Source organism: Humulus lupulus, chromosome 5 (genome assembly GCF_963169125.1).
Source record: "Humulus lupulus chromosome 5, drHumLupu1.1, whole genome shotgun sequence".
Lineage (NCBI taxonomy): Eukaryota > Viridiplantae > Streptophyta > Magnoliopsida > Rosales > Cannabaceae > Humulus > Humulus lupulus.
In genome coordinates, this window is record NC_084797.1 from 65499047 (window position 1) to 65506073 (window position 7027).

At 42.5% G+C, this 7027-nt stretch overlaps 1 non-coding gene across 1 annotated transcript; it reads left to right on the forward strand.

The window, feature by feature from the left end:
• The first annotated feature begins 5177 nt into the window (after positions 1 to 5177).
• On the forward strand, positions 5178 to 5284 carry LOC133780797 (small nucleolar RNA R71). The gene has a single exon (XR_009869614.1). It is a non-coding gene; the product is annotated as a small nucleolar RNA R71 (small nucleolar RNA).
• Positions 5285 to 7027: the final 1743 nt, after the last annotated feature.

Here is a 7027-nt window from a genome sequence, read left to right on the forward strand (position 1 = left end):
GGTGGAACGAGCTTTCCTATTAAAAGCTTTAGGTGAATCCCTAAAGTAGATTAGACCCACCACTATCAAGTCGCGACCTGACATAATTTTTTTTCAATTTTTTGTTTGAAGGCACCGCGACCCAGCATAATAAAGTCGTGGCCCGCCACTGCTACAAGACCTCGTATGCTCTCTGACTTGTCTTGGGGCCGTGGCTTATAAGCTCAAGTAGCGACCCACTTCCTCATTAATTTTTCCTTGCTCTCTGACTTTGTTTAATCTTGTGACTTACAAGCTCAAGTCGCAACTTGACCTCCAAGCTAATTTGAAAACTACTTTTTCACGATTTTCACGGTTTTTACATATATTTTACTAAAAAAAATAAAAAATACTAAATAAATCTTTACAAATTCAAAAAGAAATTAAATAAAAGTGTTCAAATAATTATGAATTAAACCAAAAATACCAAAATAAATTATAGGAATGCCGCCTACAGCGCTGTCGTTAATGTCATTTAGCGGGACGCTAAATATCCAATTCAAAGGGGTTCCAAAAGCAACACAGACTTGCATTTTTTCACCTTTCCTTCCAAATAGTGCTTTAGTTTCTGGCCATTCACCTTAAAGTGTCCCATCTTCTCGCTATGAATTTGCACCTTTCCATACGGCAATGAGACAACAACTGTGAATGGTCTTGACCATCTCGACTTTAATTTTCCTGTAAAAAGCTTCAATTGAGAATTAAATAATAGCACCTTGTCACCCGACTGGAAGTTCTTCCTAATTATCCTTTTATCATGAAATTCTTTAGACTTTTCTTTATAAATCTTAGCATTCTCATAGGCTTCATTTTGAAATTCATCGAGCTCATTCAACTCTAGAAGACTATTATGTCTCACTATAAAGAGATCAACATTCAGCTTTTTTACTGCCCAATAAGCTCGGTGCTCATGTTCCACCGGTAAATGACATGCCTTTCCAAACACCAATCGATATGGGGACATACCAATTAGAGTCTTGAAGGTTGTGCGATATGCCCACAGTGAATCATCAAGATTTTTCAACCAATCCTTCCTTGATGTGTTTACAATCTTCTCCAAAGTACTTTTAATCTCCCAGTTTGACACTTCTACTTGACCATTAGCAAGTGGATAATAGAACAAGGCTTTTCAATGATGAACTCCATAACGAGCACATAGAGATGTGAATGACTTGTTGCAGAAATTACTTCCTCTGTCACTAATAATTGCTCTTGGAGTACCGAACTAGGTAATCATATTTTTATGAAGGAATTTAAGTACATCCTTACCATCACAAGTAGGAGTTGCTGCAGCTTCCACCCATTTAGAAACATAATCCACTACAAGCAAAATGTACTTGTTATTATAAGATGGCGGGAAAGGTCCTATAAAATCTATTCCCCATACATCAAACAACTCAACTTCCAGAATTCCAATCATCGACATTTGATCTCTTCTTGATATGTTACCGGTCTATTGGCAACATTCACAACTCTTAACAAAGGCACTACCATCTTTAAATAATGTAGGCCAATAAAACCCACATTGCAAAACTTTTGATGTTGTCCTTATTCCTCCAAAGTGACCACCACAATGTAAAGTATGGCAATGAGTAAGAATGGAAATCGTCTCCTCTTCTGGGACACATCTTCTAATTACTTGATCAGCACAATGATGAAAAAGAATGGGCTCATCCCAATAATATTGCTTGACTTCCGAATAGAACTTTTTGAATTGTTGCCTTGACATGTCCGGAGGCACAACTTTAGCTACCAAATAATTGACATAATCTGCAAACCAAGGTAGCTTTTCTTCACTTTCAATGGAAAATAATTGTTCATCCGTAAAGTTTTCATCAATTTGTTCCTCTTTCTCATTATGCTCTTCTCCTTTTTCCAATCTAGACAAATGATCTACAACTAGATTTTCTATCCCTTTTTTATCACGAATTTCCATATCAAACTCTTGCAATAGTAGGACCCATCGAATCAAGCGGGGTTTAGAATCCTTCTTGTTCATAAGGTATTTAATAGTGGAATGATCTGTATAAACAATCACGTTATTGCCAATTAAATATGGCCTGAACTTATCAAATGCAAAGACGATTGCAAGTAATTCCTTCTTAGTAGTTGCATAATTTAATTGAGCATCATTCAAGGTTCGCCTAGCATAATAAATCGTTTAGAATACCTTGTCAACTCACTGACCCAAAACTTCTCCTATTACATAATCAATCACATCGCACATTAATTCAAAAGGAAGTTCCCAATTAAGTGAGACAACAATCGAAGCAGACACCAATTTCTCCTTCAACGTGTTAAATTCCCTTAAACATTCAAAATCAAAATCAAACACCACATCATTCATAAGTAAAGTAGATGAGGGCTTTGAAATCTTCAAAAATTCCTTTATAAACCTCCAATAAAAGCCAGCATGGCCCAAAAAACTACGAACCCCCTTAACAGACATTGGTGGAGGTAAGTTTTCTATTGTAGATATCTTGGCCTGGTCTACCTCAAGACCCTGGCGTGAAATCTTATGGCCCAAAACTATTCCTTATGTCACCATAAAGTGACATTTCTCCCAGTTTAATATTAAATTCAACTCCTCACTTCTTTTCAAAACCCTTTCCAAATTAGACAAGCATCCATCAAAAGAGGACCCAAAGATTGAAAAATCACCCATAAAGATCTCTATATCTTTTTCCACCATGTCTGAGAAGATAGACATCATACATCTCTAAAAGGTTGCTGGAGATTACATAACCCAAATGGCATTCTCTGAAATTCAAATGTTCCATAAGGGCATGTGAAGGTATTCTTTTCTTGATCCTCCGATGCTATGGGAATTTGATGGTATCTTGAATACCCATCCAAAAAACAGTAATAAGGATGGCCTGCCAATCTGTCCAACATCTGATCTACAAAAGGCAAGGGGAAATGGGCTTTCCTGGTTTCCTTATTCAGTTTACGATAGTCTATATAAATTCTCCACCCTGTCACTGTACGAGTTGGAATCAATTCATTATTATCATTTTTAACCACTGTCATGCCACCCTTCATCGGGACTACCTGAACAGGACTAACCCATGCACTATCAGATATTGGGTAAATTACCCCTGCATCCAACCATTTAAGAATTTCCTTCCTTACTACCTCTTTCATTGAAGGATTGAGCCTCCTCTGAGCATCGATACTAGGCTTACTATCCTCCTCCATTAATATATGATGCATCACCGTTCAAGGGCTTATGCCCTTTATGTCTGCCAGAGTCCACCCAATTGCTAGCTTGTCAGCCCTCAACACCTTAAGTAGCTTTTCTTCTTCAATTAGAGACAATAATAACTGGGAGAGTGTCATTCTTACAACTGGTGGCTTCTCTATAGATGGGAGAGGTCTCTCAAGGACTTGCCCCAATTCCTCAAATGTCTTTTTATAAATTTGCCTCAATGAGTTCAACCACTTAACATATTCACTGGCTTCAATACCATCACACTCTTCAGGACTTGCGACCAAACTCAACTCAAGTGAATCCTCATTAGACTTGACCCATTTACCTTATTCCTCCAATACACTAACACTAAAACAACTGTCACTAGCTGAAGGATATTTCAAGGCTTTAAAAACATTAAAAACTACCTCATCACCTTGTACTATGAGCCTTAACTCACCCTTCATGACATCTATCAAAGCTTGCCCTGTAGCTAAAAATGGTCGTCCCAATATAATAGGCACGTCCTCATCTTCCTCCACATCTAATACAATGAAATCCCCTGGGAAAATGAACTTATCTACCCTTACTAGAACATCCTCTATAATACCTCAAGGATGTTTCAATGAACGGTCAGCCAGTTTAAGAGTAACAGTAGTTGGTCTAGCTTCCCCTAAACCAAGTCTTTTAAATATAAACAGCAACATTAAATTAATGCTTGCACCCAAATCACATAAAGCCCTCTCACAATGAAAGTTCCCAGTGGTGCAAGGTATAGTGAAGTTGCCCAGATCTCTTAACATTTGAGGAAGTTTCTTTTGAATAATTTCACTACACTCTTCTGTTAATGCCACAGTTTCATAGTCCTCCATTTTTCTCTTATTAGACAATATCTCTTTCATAAACATCACATAACTAGGCCTTTGTTCTAGAGCCTGTGCGAAAGGAATGTTAATGTGAAGTTTCTTAAATACCTCAAGAAATTTGGAGAATTTTTTGTCAAGATTGGCTTTTCGAGACCGTTGAGGATAAGGAATCTTTGATGTAGGCTCGGTGTATTTCAGCTTCTCTATTTTTGGAAGGTCTACAGTAACCTCCTCTTGTGCTGGACTAGTGACATGCCGATCCTCTGTCTTCTTTCCCTTGTCATCCACTATAGGTCCATCATACTTAGTCCCACTCCTCAAAGTGATAGCTTGACATTGCTCTTTTGGATTTACCTCTGTGGAACTAGGAAAATTCCCTTGCTGTCTACTAGAAACTAGTTTATCCAACTGATCCATTTGTGTCTCCAAATTCCTTATTGAAGGCCTTGACTCTATCATAAATTGATTTAATTGGCCTGGCTGAGTTGTTGGTGAGTTCATTGGAGTATGTGGTGGTGGACGAGATGGGCGTGGGTTTGGGTCATAATAGGGCCTAGAGTGTAGTCCATAAGTTGGTTGATGAGGTGGATATTGTGGTTGTAACCCTTGGTTATTTTTCCAAGATAGGTTAGGGTAATTCTTCCATGCAAGAGTATATATGAATTTGAGTAAGTGTTGGGTGACAGTCATGGAAAGTTGCCAATAACATGTGCATGTTCCAAAGGAATACTGTTTATGTCTGTCGAGCAACTAGCTGTGCTTGGGCATTATTCATAAGAATGCGGTCCCCCACAAATCTCATAACTCATGACATTTTGTACTTGCATTGCTTGTGCAGTGAGATTATTCTGCTGCAATTGCTTGGTTAAAGATGCCACTTGAGTGGTCAATAAAGCAATAGGACAACCTCTAAGACTCCTGCCACCTTCTTATTCTCACACTCAGTAGGCCAATTATAGTTATCCATGGCCATCTCTTCCAGTAGTTGATAAGCTTCATTAGCACTTCTTCTCATAAACGCTCCTCCTGATGCTGCATCAATAATTGTCCTTGTATTTCCCCCCAAACCATTGTAAAATGTATGCACCAGTGGCTACTTCTCTATTCCATGATGTGGGCACTTCCTTTACAGCTCTTTAAGGCATTCCCACGCATCATATAACGACTCTCCATCTAGCTGATGGAAGTTATTGATCTCTCCTCTATATCCAGCTGACTTCGCAGGAGGAAAATATTTACCAAGGAATTTCTGAGCCAAGTCTTCCCAAGTAACTATAGAGTTGGCTTGTAATGAATTCAACCAACTCTTAGCTCTGTCTCTTAACAAAAATGGGAATAATCTTAATCTGACAGTAACGTTACTCACCGTGTTCATTTTGAATGTCACACAGCTCTGAAAAGTTGGTAATGTGGAGATTTGGATCCTTGTTTGGCAATCCTCCAAATTGTACACAATTTTGTACCATCTGAATGATCGAGGGTTGTGTTGATGGTGAAATCTCATCAACAAAATTAGATCGGAAAACTCAAAGGTAAGTCGGGTGATATTTATATCAGAATTTAGGATAAACTTTAAGGACAAGTAAAAACAGATCAACAATGGAGCAAGCCTCTGTATATTTCTCAATAGCCTTTGCATACAATGAATTCTCCAACCCCCTTCTCTGTGGAAGTGGGGTTCATTTTATAGTAGGCTCTAATGGCCTTGGATACATGGTGGTCCAGGGGACCAGGTGGTACACAAGTACTCTGTCACGAGAGTGGTCTCAGGGGTAGTGGTGCTGCTACTAGTACATAGCCAGGTACCATGAGGAGGTCTCCACTACTCTACCGTACGAATGTCAGAGGAGTGGCACAGGTGATAGTGGTGTCGACTCTTACATCTGATTGGGAGTATGCAGGCCATGTCCTTTCTCCTAGTGTTCCCACTACCTGACTAGCATGAGTGCCACGGTCAGACGTACGGGGTCTTACAAGTTGTACCCTATACAAGATTGTACCATCGTGACCTTTTCGGAATCATACTTGGGCTTTCACTTCTAGAAAGTGGGGTTTCCATAGGTGATGCCATCACAAGGTGAGGGGCGCGAGATGTTATCACGTGAGGCCCTCGCGTAGCCATGGCGGGGCTATGCAAGGTCGCCCCTCGTGGAGATGCCATGAGATGCTCCCACGCGAGGCCGCCGGGGCTAGGAGAGGCTCCCATGCGAGGCCTTCGTGGCACGACCGAGGCGGGGCTACGCGAGGCTGCTACTGAGTGTCGCGGCGTGCAAGGTGGTGGGCGAGGTGTGCACGCGAGGAGGTCCATGCTGGGGCGCTGGGCGCGCCGAGGGGTGGCACGAGGCTGGGGCCTCACGAGATGCCTGCTGAGTGCCGCGGTACGCGAGGTGGTGGGCGAGGTGCACACGCGAGGCGGTCCACGCTAGGGCGCTGGGCGCGCCGAGGGGTGGCGCGAGGCTGGGGCCTCGCGAGATGCTTGCTGAGTGCCGCAGCACACGAGGTGGTGGGCAAGGTGCACACGCGAGGAGGTCCACGCGGGGGTGCTGGGCACGCCGAGGGGTGGCGCGAGGCTGGGGCCTCGCGAGATGCCATGTGCCATGAGGTGATGCGAGGCCGTTGCAAGAGGACGGTGGTGTGTGCGCGAGGCCATGGCTGAGATGGTGGTGTGTGTGCGCGAGGCCATGGCTGAGATGGTGGTGTGTGCGCGTGGCCATCCATATGAGGTACATGGCGCGAGGCGCCTCTTGAGATGATGGCCCGATGCGCGCGCGAGGCCCTCCATATGAGGTAAATGGTGCGAGGCATTCTCCACAAGGTGCATGGCGCGAGGCCTTCTAGTTGTGACATCTGCACGTGGGGCTTCTTGGCTAAGCATGAGGCGAGGCGGCCCCGTTGGGCACGTGGGCCTGGCTGAGGTGCCACATGTTGGCATTTAGGCATAATGTGGCTTAGT